Here is an 18,669-nt window from a genome sequence, read left to right on the forward strand (position 1 = left end):
CCGACGCTCAGCACTAAATTATCACCACTTAACTGAAGGGAATCTTCCTTCCTGTTAGGCCACCTGTTTGTGAAATCAGCAATTTGAACATGTGGCACATCATACTGAAACCTCATACCTTTCCTTTGTTTCCTGTCAGCCAATTCTTTCTTTCAAGTTCTCTTTTTGTGGAGAAATATTAACCCCACCCAAAATCACAAGTATCACTGTTAACCACACATATTTATCCTCAATCAGTGATAGACATTTCTCAGGACTGAGACAAAACGGTGATAAACCGCCACCGCGACAGTGATTTGTCATTTAGAAGTGATTCGTCTGGTGCTGTCCCATCTCCTGGCTGAGTAAGACATCACATGTCAGCAGTGATTGACAGTTCCCAGTTCTGTCAGTTAGCTGCGGGGGAGCTGCAGGGAAAGATAAGGACATCTATCTGTGTAGTCCCTAATGGCAGGCTGGGGTCACATGAAGGTCCCTTTAAAACCAGGACCATATCTGCATCTAGGAGGCCTGGATTGACTCCTGCTTTAACACCTGTCCTCAGATGACCTTTCAACTCTACCTGACCACCACTTTTTTTTTTATCTGGATCAATCTGCATGAAAACATTTTTTAAAGTTCCTCTCCTGCCATTGATTAAACCCCTAAAATCTCTGTTAATCAAAATGACATATTTACAAGTTTTTTTACGAGACAAAATCTCCTAATGCCTTAAGGTGGCCTAGATGCAACTCTCCACTGTTGCCTTAATTAACCTCCACTCCTCACCTTCAAATCAATGATATGAAAAGCCCCACCCTGCAAGTTGATGCGATTGGTTCCCCAGGTATGTGACGTATGAAACCCCGACTGTGTGTATTCAAGATTGTCATTGGCACACTGTAGTTCTGAAGTGGAAATACTCAGCCTATTAAGAAAAAAAACAAAAAACTCATGGACATGTTAATTCAGTTAAAAGGTTAGGTTTTCATTGGAGGAAGTCTTCGGGGGAAAAAAAACACCCCTACATAAAAAAGATATGAGATTGCAGAGCATTACAGGATGAATTGTTGATTGAAGTGCCATCAAAATATCAAAATTTTAACAAAAAAAACAAGAAAAGGAAAAATTATACGTACCTTTTTTACCATGTTAAAAGTTTACATTTCCATCCTACCGAGTGTACACAAGGCTAAAGGAAACTTTAAACTTAATCTTTTAACCTATCACCTTTGCACGATAAAGCACTTGATACACTGAACTTCACCAGACTACACAATACTATAAGTGTGTTAGCAGATTTAAGTGCCCTTTACTTTTATCTCTTCAAATCTCCTTATTTGGGTTTATACAAAAGCAAATGGAGAATCAGACATCGCAGGGGGTTGAGGGAGGGATGGGGGTGGTGGATGGGGTGGGAGGTTGGTGAGGCACTTAACCTTAAAGTAGCTCGTATTTAAATCCCTCAACATATGTAGTCTGGACCTCAGCTCTGTGTCACAGTTTGTTTGAGTGCGTTTGACTGACTAGCTCTTTTGTAATGTTATTAGATCGGCATTAACGTGTTGAGTGCTACAGTAAAGAGGGTTGGGTGCCCCGGTGTGCCCCGGGTGGTGCAGTATATATCTGTATCCACGTGGAGCCATCTGAGGTCAAATGACTTTAGCAAAGTATTAGAGGTTGGATGGGATTAGAGGAAAACAGGACAAACACTTAAACAGAAACACATTTTAATTACAGTTCAGGTTTCACTGTGCATCTGTCACTACAATATCAGGAAAAGCCTCTGCTGAGCTAATGCGTGTAGTGTGTGCATGCGTGTGCTTGTGGATATGTGTTGGCATGTTGGACTGCTGTTTGTGGCTTAATAGGAAGTCCCTCTGTTGTCAACCAGGGTACTTTTGTGAACTCACTTAACTCTGTTCCTGTTCCTTGTATTACTGTAGGTAATTAGAGTCACTCGACCACAGCCTGACCTCGCTGTTATAGGATATTACTTTGTATATGAAATTGAATTTAAGATTTGGAGACATGATTTTCATACAGCTCCACAGAAAAAATGCACTGATAAGGACTGACACAGAAAACTTAGAACAGACACTCTAAATCCATAAATGACCTTGTCTGTGAAAGAAAAATTCAAATAGCGACGGGAAATGACAGAGTGGAACAACAGGACATTTAAAGGAGAAACCAGACAGGAAAATGTCGGGGGGTGTAGAGGGTACGAGAGAAAGCCTTGCTTATTATCCCAATCATTGAGCGGAATAATAGGACAACAAAAAGCCTGAGTGTGCCCAAACCTACCAGCCTGCCTGCCTGCCTGCCAGTCGGACCTGATGTGGTTAAAAAGAGTTTGGCTAATCGACTAAGCACTCGCCGTCCCCACCCCAGTGACCCAGAACAGCCATCTTCCTCTCCCCGCGAGACCCCTACAGAGCAAACACTGCAGGGACATTAAACGCTCATACACATTTTTAACCATTATCCTAAATGGCAAGGACTGTTCTTGTCTCCTTCCATAAGGTTTGAGCTATTGAATAAACTCAAATGATAATCCATCAATTTATTTCTACTTAGGTTGGTGAATAATGGCGCAATATCGGTCCTGGACGGAGCATTGGGGAGTACAGATAAGTTCTTGAAAAATTGACATCATTTGTTGCAGTAGGATTCTTTTTAAATCTTTTCAGCCCCACCCCCCAAAAAAATCCTAAGAATCCTTAATACTTTCTGCTAGCCACTTCTGCACACTGGTTGTCTGTTATTTTCCTACAGGCCCATAAACACTCACACATGGCTATGTGGCACTAACACGGGCATGATGCCAGACCCATTGTTAATGTAAATACTCGAGGGCTAGTGTCTCCCCAGAGGAATATCGTTTGAATTGTTGCTATATCTTAACCACCTGTAACATGTGAACTAAGTTTGATCCCTCAAACATTTCCTGTCCCAGAAGAGAACTCTGTGGTGAATGGGGGGTAAAATCCCTGCGTGTGGATTTCCTTTAATTAAAATAAAATTTGCAGTTAATTATGCACAAAGTATTTTAACAGCACAGGTTGCCTGACGTCCTGCATCATAAATTATTTAAGTAAAAGCAACAAGTTAGAATCATAAATAAAGATTTAATCTACTATAGTTTTACAAGTAAAATAAAAATTGATTTAACTTGAGGAAATATATGTCAAATAGGAAAGCCACCCCAGTATTATGTCACCAGATTCTTAAAAAAAAAAAAACGTCCACTATGAAGACTCGCTTGAGTGTTTCCATTTTGTGCTTTTTACTTAAAATACAAATGAAGTGCGAAAAATTGGCAAAAGTGGAAGTGATGGATTTGATGGAAATGTGGTCTTATCATGAAAAAAACTGTGGCGCGATGGCACTTGTGTGTTTTCAAGCCGCTGTGAGTGAGCAAGTTGCCATGTTGGAAAGCCCTGTCCTTTAGCTCTTTAGCTCTAACCAGTCTACCACGCAGCTAAGAAAACAATGGCCCACTTTTCTCAGATGCTTCTCTAATTCCCTGCCTGCTCGAAGGAGGAGAGAGCAAGTTGGCTCGCTGACTTCCTGTGTGCGTGTGTATGAGCGAGCGTGTGCACGTACAAGTTTGTGATAGCGAAGTGATTGTTAATTTACATCCGTTCATTGCCATCCCCTGGTTTTAATTCTGCCATTAGAGCATTAAAGGCGCTGCTGCCAGAGGCCCCATTACTCTGTTACAGGGGGATGTTGGAATGAAACAGTGTTATTATATAAATACCATTGCACTTTTGACTCCAGGAAGCTACTTCCTGAGGTGTAACCCTTAGTCATTCAGGGACCTGATTTACAGTAACTGGCCAGGGGTGGACGTGCTTCTCTAACACTTTATTTCAGCCCTCTGCGCTCCTCCCCTTCTCTCTCCCCTTCTCCTTCCCACCCTTCACAGACACCCAGGTTTCTCATCTAAATTTAGGACTGGAAATCTCACTCTTTGACATGTCCTGGGGTTGATTTTCACCTCGACCACCGGCACAGCTGTCCGTCCATGTGACGTCCAGAGGCGAGATGTTCTGCTTTATTAAAAAGTGTGAATATGAAAAAAAAAAAAAAAGTAGAGCGAAACATGCATGCACTAAAAGAGGTACAAGACAGAGACTGTTAACATACATATGTCCAATTTGTGCACGCAGAGATCCAGCCTTGTACTAGCCGGGGCTGAAGTGTGTTTGTTTGAATTATAACTGGCCAGCATGCGTTTTCTTTAGCGTACAAATCCATAGAAGAAAGGGGTACTGTTGTGGATCCATTCATCTGACAAACGTCTCAGGCAATTTGAGGTAAAAGACAATAACAATTTACATGACAGAGAGAGAGAGGGGAAAGGAAAAAAAAAAAAGATGCAAACTCCCCGCCAATCAAACTTGCTTTTGTGTACACCACAGCAGATAAAAAAGAACCTGACTTTGGAATCAAAAGATTAAAACAAAAGCTCCCTTGTCGAGTGTCTGTAATAGCCCCAACTCTCTGGCTACTGATTATATAGAAAACAACTGCAATTACATTTCTGGGTACACAAGAGAGAGGCGAAGAGGCAAAACCAGGCCCAGGAGAGATGATTAATATGCATATTTTTATTCAGATGCAGCCAATGCACTGACAGCCACACCGTCTTACCACTTCTCTCATCAGCCAAACGCAAAGCATGGCCACCAGGAAAAAAAAAAAAAAAAGAAACAAAACAAAAAAAAACAGCCTGTGTTTTTCTGGCACAGAATCTACAAAAATACCCACATAGGCATCCTACTCCTTTTCTTTTGGTCTCACATTTGATGAGAGAGCAACAGTAGCGTTTTAATTTAAATGTGAAAATCCCAGTTGTCTGAAGGAAAATGATGCTGTTTCCCCCGTAGTGAGTCTTTGGAGAAATCCTGAGCTCCCCTGCGCCTCTGTAACTCCTAATTTATTTCAAGAGTGTGTGTGATTAGAAAAAAAAAACTAAATTACTGTATCACATAAAACAGTATAATTAAATTAATATTGGATGTAATAATTACTTTGTGGATTCTCATTTTTCATACACACAGCTGCTTTGTTGCCCGAACCATTAGCATTTGTCTACTGCAATTAACAAAGGCTCTAATGAGATTTCTGTGTATGCATGTGTGTGTATGCGAGCGTGACATTATGGGGGCCTTGTTGGAGTGTGTGCGTGTGCGCGCTTCGAGTGCTTATGCACGCAGATTTGACAGTGTGGTGTGGGTTAGCAGACACACATACACACACACACCTCACAAATATATAACCGCTCTGCATTTCATGACATGTTAAAAGGGTTTTGTCATCGCGGGTTTTTTACGAGTATCTTAGGACAGAGTAATTTAGCTTCAATGAGAACATGAACTTTAAGGAAAAGGTGGAAAAGTTCCCACTTTTTAATGACTAAAGGTTGAAGAATCTCCGTGGTGCCAAGAAAGGTACATTACTCTCAATCTCAACTGTAATGTATTCCACTACTTGTGAAAAATAGCTACATTTGTCTAATGCATGTCATGGAACTGACTTAATTCTGAATGATGACCCCGTCCACCGATTTCATTCACATTCGCACACTTAGCAAGGACATGAGTCATTTTCTTTCAACTATAGGAGTTAGAATTTTATATTCGCGGTTAGAAGGAGTTTAACACTGATGTTTAGGATCAGTTAGGGGAATCTAAGTCAGACACACTCAAGAGTTTAATGTCTGCAACAAATAAATTCCATTACATTAATAACACGGCTAAATATGTCAGTTAGTCAATAAGTGTCGCATGCTGTTGGCAGGTTTGGGACCTGCTCAACCTCCTCCAGTGCTCCTTGAGATAACTCTGTCCATCGGTAATGACTACAGCGGGTGTCACAGTTGTCTGTGTATTCTGACTGGCAGGTGAACCTCTCTTTTCTTCAAACAGGACAACAGCCTCCCTCTCTCTCTCTCTCTCTCTCTCTCTCTCTCTACAACAGACACACTTCTGTGCTAGTACTGTCACCACGGATGAAAATGTCCCCTAGTTATCTGCCTGTGTAATTGCTGTCTTGTTTGGTTAGGAGATTAGAGGGCTGAAACTCTTTGTGTGGTCTTGCAGATTGAACAAACAGGCAGCAGTAGGAACCCGTTGTCCAAAAAAAACACGAGACAGACTCTTGTCTGTGTGACGATAGCGAGCCAGATGGACTGGCGCAGGTGATAATTGTGGTGGTTGGCGTGTTGATGGGCTGCGTTAGGAATCGACGATGTAGCTTCATTTGAAAGCCATTCGGCTCCGCACTGTAATGTTTCCAGATGAGGGTGAAGTTTTCCTGCAGAGCGAGGCAGAGTATTTGGACAACTGTGCTCATACATAGACATCACACCTACTGATTTTGATCTATTTAGCAACACAGGAGAAGTTATTGCAAAGTTAAATTTGTCAAAACTCCTTCCCAGTCACCTTTAACTGGCCCGCTCTCTTCAGTGTACTGTATACAACTGGTGCACCTCTCCAAGTGGTGAAGCCTGGTTTGGTCTTTTGTGTGCTGTCGCTAGTCACAAGTGACAGCCTATATTTCAGCAGCCTGCACTTTTCCTCCCTGTCTCTGAGGGTGGTATCCCATCACCAGCATGGCTTCAGCCTCAGCGCTGTACAATACTATACTCAGGTCCTCACTATTAAGGCAAATTTCCATCCCAAGCCCTCCAATCTTCTTTGGGACCGCATGCTTTTATTTCCCTGCTCTCGCTCCTTTCTGCCTTTTTCTTTCTGCTGTCCTCCCTCCCTGTGAAAAGCGAAGGGGACGTCGGGCTCCTCTTGTCACGGTGGTTCCAATCAGTGGGGCAAAGCTCAGGGATCATGTTTGATACTGTCAGATGGCCTGGAAAATTAAAAACCCAATTAAAGTGGCAGTCCAGAGGTCAGCTCTTCTGCATATCAAAAGCTCTCCTCTGGCTATTCTGCACAAATTATATCCGTTAACAGCTCACTTTGCTTAGGCTGCAACAGCACAGCACTTAGGGAGTAATAAGTGCTTTTCCTCTCTCTGTTCCATTTCAAATGTAAACCTGTGTGCCTGCCCAGCCAGAGGAAATAGAGATGAACAAATCATTACCAAATAAATTCTCGTTGTTTCTTTCTTTGAGCAAGACACAAAGGTCTGTCATGGGTTTATTATTAATGTAGCAGGAGAAAGAGAACTACAACTAGGAGTTTATTTTTAGATATGTTGCCACCTTACTCTTTTTCTCCTCTTTCTCCTTTGTCCACACATGACATGCTACATTTCTGCTCGTATTTATCTTTTTGCTTTTGAGAAATAGCCACCAACCAAGCTACCCCATTTCTCTTTCACTTTCTCTATCTCTCTTGTTCTTTTGTGTACCCTGTTTTACCCACGATTCATTAATTCCTGTACAGTGGTAGGGAAAGGACAGAGAGAAATGGCCAACCAAGCTTAATGGCATGCGTCTCGGGCCAGGGCATTAATATTCAGCTTAATGTTTCTGATAACAGGGCTGGGGGCCATGAGGAGCTGCTGGCCCAGACAGCCTTATTAAGCAGCTGGAGTGGAATGATGCTCGCTCACGTCGGGGATCAAATGCAAGAGTAAACACAAAATGCACGCACACACTCGTGTGCACACCCACTCACAGTCAAGACAGTTGTCTTTGGGACTTCAGACAGCATCAGGATCATCCCACTAAATCGCTCCCACCATCCGCCCTCTCTTTATCTGCGTGTCAGTCGCAGCCTCAGAGGTTTGGTAAGTTGCCGTAGCTGTTTGTAAATGTATCGCAGCATCATGTGACAGTGCTGTAGTTCATTGTCATAGGTTGGTCAGTTTATTAAATGTTTATGTTTCCCACAAATGAACATAGCCTTGATAGCCTTGACACTTTTTTTTTTTTTTTATCAGATTTTTTTTTTTTTTTCCCTTTCTCTTTCCTCTTTGTACAGCAAGCCACAAGTCCTCTGCACTGGGTCTTTTAGCTCCATCTCATTTACATTTAATGACATGATAATACACATTAGCAGACTATTTCAAATAATTACAGCCTTTCACCCGCTTTTTACCCTCACCTCTCTCTCCCAAATGTTCTTCTACATCCTACGTGCTCTTGTCTTTTTCTTCTTTTTTTTCCCCCCTGAACTTTCATATTTCTAATGGAAATAATAGAAATGCTTTTCCTCAGAAACAATGTATAATAATATGTCACAGGGAGAGGGGAAAAGAAAAGATTGAGCAATTTTCAAATCGGTGAAGGGTTGAATAGGACATTAAGTTCTTTTCTGTGGTGGTGGGCTTTTTCCTGTCATGGTAACAGGGTCTTATGTTGAAGCTAACAGTGGCCAGGTTGACAGGAAGGGGACAGCTCTCCTGTCAGTGTAGCCATGGCTAATGTTGAATAAGAGCTGCTGCAATTCCCTCTGAAAAAAAAAAAAGAAGCTTCAGATGCATTGTGTTATATTCTCTCAAACATTTCCTTCTTTCAGAGTAGTCCTTAGTTTGGTCACAAAGTACGAGGAAAGTCTTTTAAAGCTTTTAAAGAGGGTGAAAAACAGAGGAGCTGAGAGATGTATCTGATGAGATGTGGTCTAAGGGGTGCAAAATGGATTTTATGAGCAAACAATAAAAATACAAAAATAATTAAAACAATAAATAAAAGAATAGATAAAGAGCTAAATCTCCACAAAAGTAAAAGATCAGAACCAATAGAGAAAAGTTGATGTAGTTCAGCAAATACAATCCAATAGAGAGCTGTAGTGAGATAGCTAGACACCTTCCTCACTGATAAAGTTAGATCAGCAGGGAGAGGATGGGACATCAATGAATTAGACCTCAACTGCATTCTTTGTAACCAAAGTTTTTGCCAGCTTAGATCCTAACATACTCCTCTGCCCCATGAAATTGCTCTACAGCTAATATGACCCACAACCTAATGGCAAGGGCTATTTGAAATGATAGGCAAAGGATAGCTCGTTACCCCAGATCCCATTTTATTGGATACATTTATGGATACCCTTAAATTCAAGATAAGTCATAGAAAATATTTTTCCAAAAGACAACAGCAAGGAATTTTAATATTAAAACATTGGCATTAGCGAACTGAATCATTAACATTGACACAGGAAAAATATCAAGGGGAATGTCTTTGTCATTTCAGTCTTAAATCAGTTGTGTAACTAAATTGGGATGATCATATTACTTGAAAAAATAATTAAAAAAATAAACCTACACACAAAAACAACCAAAGTTATTGTAATCCCAGGTTCTGTCAGGTTCCATCTTTCTTGAAATTCCCATGTTTTTCATAATGGAACCAAATTCGCATCACTTTTGGATCCAGAAACATTCATGCTGAAAAATGTTTTTCATCCTAGTGTTCATGAAACCAACTTTGGATCCACTTCGCTTTGTGTATGAGGGCTGTATCAGTTCTGGAAACACAGTGAGGGGAATGGTGTTAGCACCCACTGTTCCCTCCAGCCCTTTAAAATGGTCTCCAATTTCTTTTACAATTATGGTACCCTGCAGAGTGATCAGTGAACCTAATGACTCTGAAATGTTGACTGACCATACTGTTAAAGTCCTACACCTTGTTTAACAGATGCCAACAGACATTGTGGGCTGACCCTAAAACTATTTGAATTCACGCAAAGGTGTGAGAGATGAGTCGCCATCAAACCATATTACTTTTCGTATTGCTTCAGGGTTGCGCTTCTCACATGAGGAAACGCCAGTGCTTTTAATATACCAGCCACTACTTATAGACACCATACAGGTGGCTTCAGGCCATGCCATGTTTTTGTCAAACATATTTTGTCATAATTTCTGAGGCTGCTGTTTGTTACAGTCAAGTTTTTTTGTAAAGTTTTTGTGACTTGCATGTGCTGTTTTCAGCCTGTGTTTCTTTGAAAATGTGTTAATTAAAGTGATCATTGTCAGGCGTTTTCTAGAGCTGACACATCAATAACTGACTTTCAGCTTCATGCGGCCACCTGTGAAACTGCTTTTGTGCTTTTAGCAAAAAAAATTATTTCACCAGCACTATTTTGTGCACCAGCTTTCTAAATGTGGTCACTTTAGGCACCATGACCCATACGTCACTCTGACCTGAAGTCTTTTTAAACAGGTTCTGGTGTTGACATGGAACTACATCACGCATATATTTGCACGTGTGTCTTTTATTTTAGTTTGTGTTACGGTGTGCCTGGGCAGGAAAGAAGGGACTTGTAAATGAAATCAGGTTCTGTAGTGTCTCTGTATTTTTTCCCTGTAATATTGTGTGAAAGAATTAGCCATGTGGAACGGTAAGCATAGCTCCCTCGTGGTGCCTATATGAATCTGTTCTTTGCAGTTGCACTGTTCCGGTCAAACAAATTAAATTACTACACCAGTATGTAAGTAATTTTATGTAAATTATGGTGTTAATGTTCTGTGGGTCGTGTTGTTGATGATGGGCTGCTGTGTTCCTTGTCTGTACAGGCCTGGCTGGAAATGAACATGTAGATTTGCCAAGAACAGTCAACAGTGTGCCCTAATTTTTTTTCTATCTACTGTTTGTAATGTAATTAAACATGTCTTTGTTGGCTTGGGGCTGGAACAGTTGTGGGACTTTGTGAGAACAGTGGATTGTGTGCCTTGGTTGCACATGCAGGCCCATTGCTGTCAAGAGTGATATGTGTATCTTGATTTGGGATTTTTGTTTTGTTTTTTTGACCAAGATAAGATTTACAGCAGCTTAACATCCATTATATTGTGCTGTAGATGTTTGTGGACAGTAAATAATAATGAATCATAATATAAAACACTATATCTTTCATCTTTCAAGCCAGAAAAATATCAATTACACAACACATTTGGACTTCCAGACTCTCAGGGGCACCTATGCTCCCTCATCTCGCATCTCTGCTGGCATCCTCCCTCCCTCCCTCTCTCCCTCCCTCTTCCTCCCCTAGCTACTACAATTTATACAGCCACAGAGGAGTGCAGGATTTACACTGGATTTTTGTTTCAGCCATCTATGGAATTAAGAAGTGTATCCTTGCATTTCATTAAATCCTGCCTAATGAGATGACTGTCTCTCCCCAAAGAGCAGATGATAAAGTACCCTATGCCATGGTGCATAAATTAGTATGGTGAGGTTAAATGCTGGAACTGACTCATGTTTCACAAGAGGACCCTATCCAGCAGTTAAATCAACTCGCATAAATACTGCCAACTGCAGGCTGAATTCACCTGCCTGCTTAGAGCTTCCATTCAAACTAATGGATCATTTGTAGGCTTGTAATGAAATCAAAATGCAAAAAAGTGAAGTTAAGTACAAATTAGTAGCTTTCCCTGTGTGCTGCACTTCTAAACCTGAACAGTATTGTATGGGATTTAAATGTTCTGTACATTGTATGGAGTAGTACAATATCACTAACCTTATTACCACTGAAGAGCCATTTTGGTATGCTCCCTTTTCTCAGGAAGTGTTAGGATTTTTTTAAATGTATTGTGTGGTTTATGTCTAACATTAGATATAATAGTCTAAAATCTTAAGAAACTCTTTAAAAACTTTGCACATTCAAGCAGTATTCACAGATAATTTTTAGCTTTAATTTGACATCTTGAATCTTGACAGAGGAAGAGATTCCGCTCTCTTAGTATCACTATGACACTTTGGCAGTTGGTTTCTGTTGGAAATGGGTTGAAATGAACTCGGTTCACTGGCAAATGACCCCATAGGTCTTTTATGCAAGCAGCTTATTGTAACCCAGTTACGTTTTAAAGTAACAGGTGCGCTAATGTAGGGAACACTCATGCAGGTCGTATTTAAGAGCAGGAACCAACGACCTTTGGGGTCGTACAGGTTGGAGGACTTATTGAGATTTGTCACCTAAATATAAACGCTGCAGTAAAGTAGAAGAACATGAAAATTGCATTAAAATTACAGTAATTTGTTAATATAGCATAACATATAATAGCATAGTATGGTTTAGTATAGTTTACCATAGCATAATTTCATTGTTATATTTCTCCTGCTTTTCCTGTGAATGTGCGGTTGAGAATAGACAGTAAGTGGTGATAATCAGTTTGATATATTTCAGCCGAAATTTTATTATCCTAATGAGGTGCCACTCATGCACTTTGATGGAGGCATTTCCGATGTGCTAGTATAATTACCAGTGATGAGAAAGCTAACCAAATTTCCTTTCATGAGTTCATCGGCAGTCCCCCCCCCCCCCCCCCCCCAAATACTCATTCACAGACAGGTTAAGAGGCAGACGGAGAGGGAAAGAGAGAGAAAATGAGAGAGATGGAGAAATCATCGAGCAACTCGAGTGGGGCTCACGTCTGATTTGATCATCACTTCTAATTGGAGGATAATTTTCATAAAGTCTTTCAAATAGCTGACAGCTTCTGCCCTCCATTCCTGTCTATCTCTACAACTCTTTGACCATATTTTTCCATGCTTTAAAAGATGCCCTCGGCAGAGAGTGCGTGATTGGAGGGGATGCTGGGAGTTTGCTGATATTCCAGGTATTTTAAGCTTTCGGTTCCACATGGATGTAATAGACTTATTCTCAAGCAGTTCTTGTCTCTCTAATTAGTGGTCCCCCCTCGAGCCGTAACAAGGGCACTGACGAGAAAGGCTTTTTCCCAATGATAATGTGAATGGATACCTGCAGGGGGAGATTTCTACACTGTTCCTCATCCTGTCAGCCACTCTGGGTAACACTGGGGCTTAATGAACCTGAAAACAAGACACTGTGTGGTGAGGGGTGTGTGTGTGCCTCTGTGTGTGTGTGTGTGTGTGTGTGTGTGTGTGTGTGTCGTAAATCCAGGTAAATCCAGATGGGTACAGTGTAGTACCTTAGAGCTGGCTCGAGTACAGTATATTTTAGAAAATACAGATGCATCTGGGGTGAGAAAGAAAACATCTTTATTATGAAAATGCAGTCAATTATTTGTCTGTGTATTTTGGAGTATGTCAGCGGTAAAGGTGAAGCGGCAATCGGCACATCCACTGAGCTTTCCCGCTGAATCACGAGAGCTGCTGAACACGTATTGTGATATGTGTGTTCTGTCTCTGAGACGGTGTGACTGATAAGTTGACACCATGGAGATGCATATCTAGGATGCATGCAATGTCACAAATGTCATGTGTGATCGATCGAACGCCGCACTGTCTGAGTGAGAGGTCATTGCTCTCCATATACAGCCGGGGGGGAGGAAGGGGACAGAATGCCTGGTCAGCACATGGTCACATTTTGGATGCACCATTTTCCCTCCGTGCCCCTCCTGGGTGTGTAATGAGCTGAGTTGTTGTTGGTGGAGCACACGTCACTCCATGTGACACCAGACTCAGTCAGAGCAGACCCCGTGGTTTATCTCGAACACTATAGGCCCTTCCAATGAGGGGCTGCTACTACCTTCTCAAGCCTGCTGGCATTGAATGATGTGTTTGTTTATTATGGTGGATAGGTGTCATGTTAGACATGCATTAAATCCTCGCAAAGTGAGCCTCGGAATGTTTTTATCCAGTAAAAGTGCTGTTGACCAAAGTGCGGATGAAGTGATCAGGAAAGGTCTACGACAGACTACAGGAAATGAAACAAAATGGTTGGAATAAAGGATGAACAAGAGAATTTATGGACAGGTTGCATGTGAAGGAGGTGGAAAGACAAAGAGAGGAAAACGGAGACAGAAAGAGGTGTAAAAGACTGAGACAGCGATGGAGGAAGGGAGCCACAGATGTGGCGGGGCCTCGGGCAATACAAGTCATTATGGTGTAAACTGCTCCAGTGGTGATGTTGTGGAGAGAACACAGAGGTCACTATCTCGGGGTGTGTCAAGCAATACATGCACGCATACACATAAGTAGGCACGCACACACACACACGCAGAGGAAATTGAGAGAACATCTGGATATGTGCCACCTGCCTAGAGGAAGTCATCTAGTTTACACGCGGTACAGGAGGGGGTTTGTCCCTTCCTGGATGTGCAACCTTCATGCTAGCCTGCACCACTGGGAGAGGATGGAGGACAGAGTGGAGAGTGAAGAGCGTGCAAACCGAGTGACACACTTTACAGGGATTAAGTGTTAAAGTAAACACGGATATCGTGAGTTCAGACAGGAAACGGGGAGAAATGGACACCGCAGTCTCCTCTGCAGACCTATATCATGTTACCGTGGTGGCTTGTTTTACTCGGCTGCAAGTCCCTGGTCAGCGGTGCTGGGTGGATGCTCACTGATAAGGGCTGTATCAGTGGAAACAAATTCAGAAGCGTATAACTGAGACTTTTTTTTTTTTTTTTTAATTGGATGCAGTAAAAATGATCAAAAGTAAATGAACAGCATTTACAATATGATTTTTTTTTTTTTTTAACTCCTTTAGCATTAAAGCAAAAAAAAAAAAAAAAAAAAGAGGTAAAGTAAGATACATCCACAAAACTCTACGCTAGGTATTGACCATCTGGCTCCAGCCCAAGCTAGCGTGCCACACAACAATTGCTTTCATTAGCTTAATTTATCATGGTGGTAAGCTCAATTTACTTTTGCTTGTGCGAGTGTGGCTCATTAAGATTCAGTCTGCCGTTTCCTCGGGCCGTCTTGTGATCATTCACACAAGGTTCACGCATTTTGGACCAGATAGGAAGCACTCGGGGTTATCTGCCAGACCTAAACTGTTTAAATAAAGGCAGCAAAAGAAGAGGTGGAGAGAGGGATTATGGTGGCAAATGAGAGAATGAGAAAGGGATGAAGGAGGAGGAGGAGGAGGAGGGAGGGCAGGGGGGGGGGGGGTGTCAGCAGAGGAGTGATCTGAAGAAGAATGCCGTTGAAGAGAAGTGAGGAGAAAGAAAGGCTCGGCTCTCGGTTGACAGAATGGATGTTGCAGGGCTGCGGTGGAAGAGGAATGGCGAAAGAGCCAGGGAAGGGAGGCACGTGACTAAATGTATTCTGATAACTGAACAGCAGATGTCTCGCATGGAGCTCCTTTGTTGCCTGAACAGCAGGACCCTGCACTTCAGTGGGCTCACTTCACACCGCATTCATTTGCCTGCCAGCTGCCAATTTAGGGTAGAGAGAGTGAAAAAGAAGGCGAAAAAGAGAGAGAGAGGGAGGGGAGGGGAGGGAGGGTGGCTCACACCAGTCCGTCCCTCCCCACCCTCGGCATGTCTTGCAGAGAGGCTGCCATTCCGCTCTCTCTTTCCCCCGGTGGCCTGTACAATTAGTGATCTGCATAACCACCCACACCTCCACGCAGTGCTCTCACAGAGCAGAGGGGGAGCTGCCTTTGTCTTTTGGCTGCTGTACAATGAGTCGCTTTGGACTTGGCTGGAAGCCAGAAGCTGTGGCACAAAACTGCATGTTCTTGATGGATGACGAATAGTCCCGGAGTCTTGTTTCCTCATGCAGCTGATTTGGCAGGTCAGAGATGAACTGCATCAGCGGCCATCGACAGCCCTTTTGTTAAAACACCTTCTAAGCTGTGGCGAGGGAGAAAGTTTTTGAATTGCGAACTCTTATTGTCCTCCTAGGTACCTTAGCTCAATAGAAGCTCTCATTAAGCCCACAAAGCCCACAGTTCATTAACACCTGGGTGAAAACAAATTCACACCCCTCTGCTAAGTGATGGGGGCCGAGGCGTGATGGCATCACGGCTTTGGTGAAGGTGGCTGCGCGAGGCGAGACTCGGGTGACTACAGCCACAACTTCACAGCTCACCTGAGCCAAATCACATCTCACTTTGTACTACACATTTCCACCTTATGAGCAAGAGCTCTTCTTATAATACTAATGGTGAACTTAAGACAGGTGGCTTTATTTTTCTATAAACTCCATCACTGCATTCTCCTTCGTCAGACAGCAAAGCCATGAACTTCTGTTTGACGTTCACCATCTTGTCATCTTAATTTTAAAGGCCATTCAGTGATGTGGGCGCGATGGGTGCTTTCTAACGAATGCTAACCCCGTTATTAAGGCTTGTGTGGTGCAGTGTAGGGGACATAATACATGTATTGATCGACGACCACCAGCTCATCTAAATTGTTCTCACTTGTTCCAGGACAAAAGACAGCAAGAGCAGATCCCTCTCATCACCCACCTCAATGTCAATTCACAGGACGAGCAATGGAACGAGCATTATCCCCACTTCCTGAGTTGGAGGGTGGGAGATGATAAAAACTTTTTGATTAAGGGGAAGGGAATCTTCTATTTCATTCTGATTCGGGAAGCAAGAGAAAGAGCGGGGGATTAATCTTAAGGCCGTCGTTTTACTGCCTATCCCCACTGCTGTCTCCGAGCTGAAGAAGCACAAGTGAATAATGGGGTGTCCATCAGCCGTGGGCTCAAGCCCAGATTGGGATTTTCTCTGGGGATAATACAAAGCAGGGCGACAATTGATGATTCATAATGTACAGTTTTAGCCTGGCGATAGTGCCAGCTATTGTGGTGGGGTTGGCATTAGTATTACAGTATCTCCGTGAGGTGTTTCCGTCTGACAGCAATCTTGGGAAGGAAGTCTTCTGCTGAGGCTGGGAGAATCACGAGTTTATAAATATGGATATAGAGAAGCACATATTCTGTAATTCAGATGACAAATTGCACTTTTAAGTCGTCTGAAGAAACATCCTCATTCAGTCACACATGCACAGTGTAATATTTAAGAATCCTTTGAAAGAAAAGGAGGATCCAGCTATGGCAGGAAGAAGCGAGGAATAATGGCGCCTTGTTACGTTCACTTACTTTACTCCCTCGTTTTGAACACAGCAGCTTTAGACTGAACCAAGAATAATCCTGCTAACAAAGTTGTCTGGCTCTCCAGTCATGTGAGCAGCACCTGTCGTGTCGGAGTGGAGGCTGAGGCGGCGCTGGGGATCCATGGAAGGGACGCTATCCATCAGTGGTTCCATTTGATATTTAATTTAGACTTTTATGAGCCTTAGAGGATGGGCCATGTCATTTTTCCCTCTCAGGTTCTCTCTATAGGGATGGAGGATAAATTCCTTCCATCCGTGCAGCAGCCTAACCAAGGCTCCCTCAGATTTATAACAGTATGTGATGCTTGGTGATGCTGGTGGCGGACAATGACTGGCCTACCTACAGCACGTAGTACACAGATCTCTGTCCCGGTCATACCTGCTCCAACTTGGACAGAAGTCTGCAAAAAGTGCACTGATTAATAACAGGTTTTAATTGTTGCCATAAAAGTTGACCATGGACATTATTACATTGGCATTATATGAGTAAGAAGGAACTGTTATGATGATGTCATATCTGGCATCTTGAGAAGAACAATATTCCCATTTAAAAGCAGCAGAACAAAATCAATTAATTTAGCATTAATCAACCAAGTTGGTGATATTATGCATACATGTTTTGCCCATGAGTTATGGATGGAGTAAAATAGGCGCTATTCTGAGAGTGTAATTTTAAGGAGCAGCATCGAGTTTTATAAACTAATTCTCCCTTAATGGTCTGTGTTAATGTAATTTATAGCTTCATTCATTACCCCTTTTGTATTAGTAATTATTTCTAAAATACCAAAGAGCCATCTTTTCTTTCCTTGTTCTTCTCAGGCTCTGATTTATCGCCACAGCTCTGGCCTGATGCTGTCTTCCCAAGGTGTGACATTTCAAAATATTTATAGCTCTGGCACATTAAAGGCCTTCCTTTTGAAGGTGACCGACCGCTCTTCCACACCAGTGTAATTAATAGAATCTCAGCCTTGTGTTATTTATCCACCGAGTTCTGTTGAAACACGATGGAAAACAGCAAGGTGTTGGCTCAGCTACTTCAGCTCATAAACAGGCGTCTTTATACCCGCCAGTCCCAGGATGCATTGCACCGGGGGCGATAGGGAGACCATTCCATGTCAAAGCCCCAAAAGTTTAATATTTTATTGATTAGATCTAAACCTTCTGTCCAAAGTGGCAATTAAAATTCAATTAAACTGACTGAAAGCATCATATTAAATTTCATCTCTTTATGAGCTCCAAGATAATGCTGGAGGACAAGACTTGAATATAATCACACCCTTTTTAGATTATATTATCCAGTTCATTCACTATAAAAGTGACACTTTTAGGTATACTTTCAATATTTCTTCTAATGAACATATTTTATTGCCATTAAATCAACTATTATTGGGCATTGCAATAAAGAGAGATGGCTGCTTTTGTTCTGCACTCCGCATTAGAAAAGAATGAATTGTGCCCAATTTTTGCAAGTAAATGAAACGTCAAGCAACCAGCAAAGTACAAACAAATAAATTTTGCTCATTTATTGAAGCAATGCTCACTAACTTTACAAACTCTGGTCACAAAATAGTTTACGGTGATTTTTCACTGACCAATGATCTGTGTTTTTTTTTTTTTTATTTACTGCACATCAATATTATAAATAATATACTTTGTTTTAAATTTATCGTCAGTATTTGTATAATGATATTTATTTTTTATGTGCAAACACTGCACAGCCAAAACAAATGTGTGAAAAATCATAGTAAGTCTTGTATATTTTTATTACATCTAATAAAAAAACCTGAAACAAGACAGGACTCTGCAGCCATGCTCACACCTTTGTGAAGCCGTACTTGGGTACATTAAGGCTAAGAGCTAAATACTAATGTCTGCATGCACTTCTCCCAAGAAATACAAAGTTGATCAGTTTTTTTACACAAGTCATTATGGTGTCAC

General features: G+C 41.9%; 1 long non-coding RNA gene across 1 annotated transcript in view; it reads left to right on the plus strand.

The window, feature by feature from the left end:
* LOC138200071 (uncharacterized) overlaps positions 1–18,669 on the plus strand; it is a 54,278-nt gene that overhangs the window by 17,612 nt on the left and 17,997 nt on the right. The gene's annotated exons all lie outside the window — the stretch shown is intronic.

Source organism: Embiotoca jacksoni, unplaced genomic scaffold (assembly GCF_022577435.1).
Source record: "Embiotoca jacksoni isolate LCO1_2020_lvr unplaced genomic scaffold, fEmbJac1.0.p SCAF_18, whole genome shotgun sequence".
Lineage (NCBI taxonomy): Eukaryota > Metazoa > Chordata > Actinopteri > Embiotocidae > Embiotoca > Embiotoca jacksoni.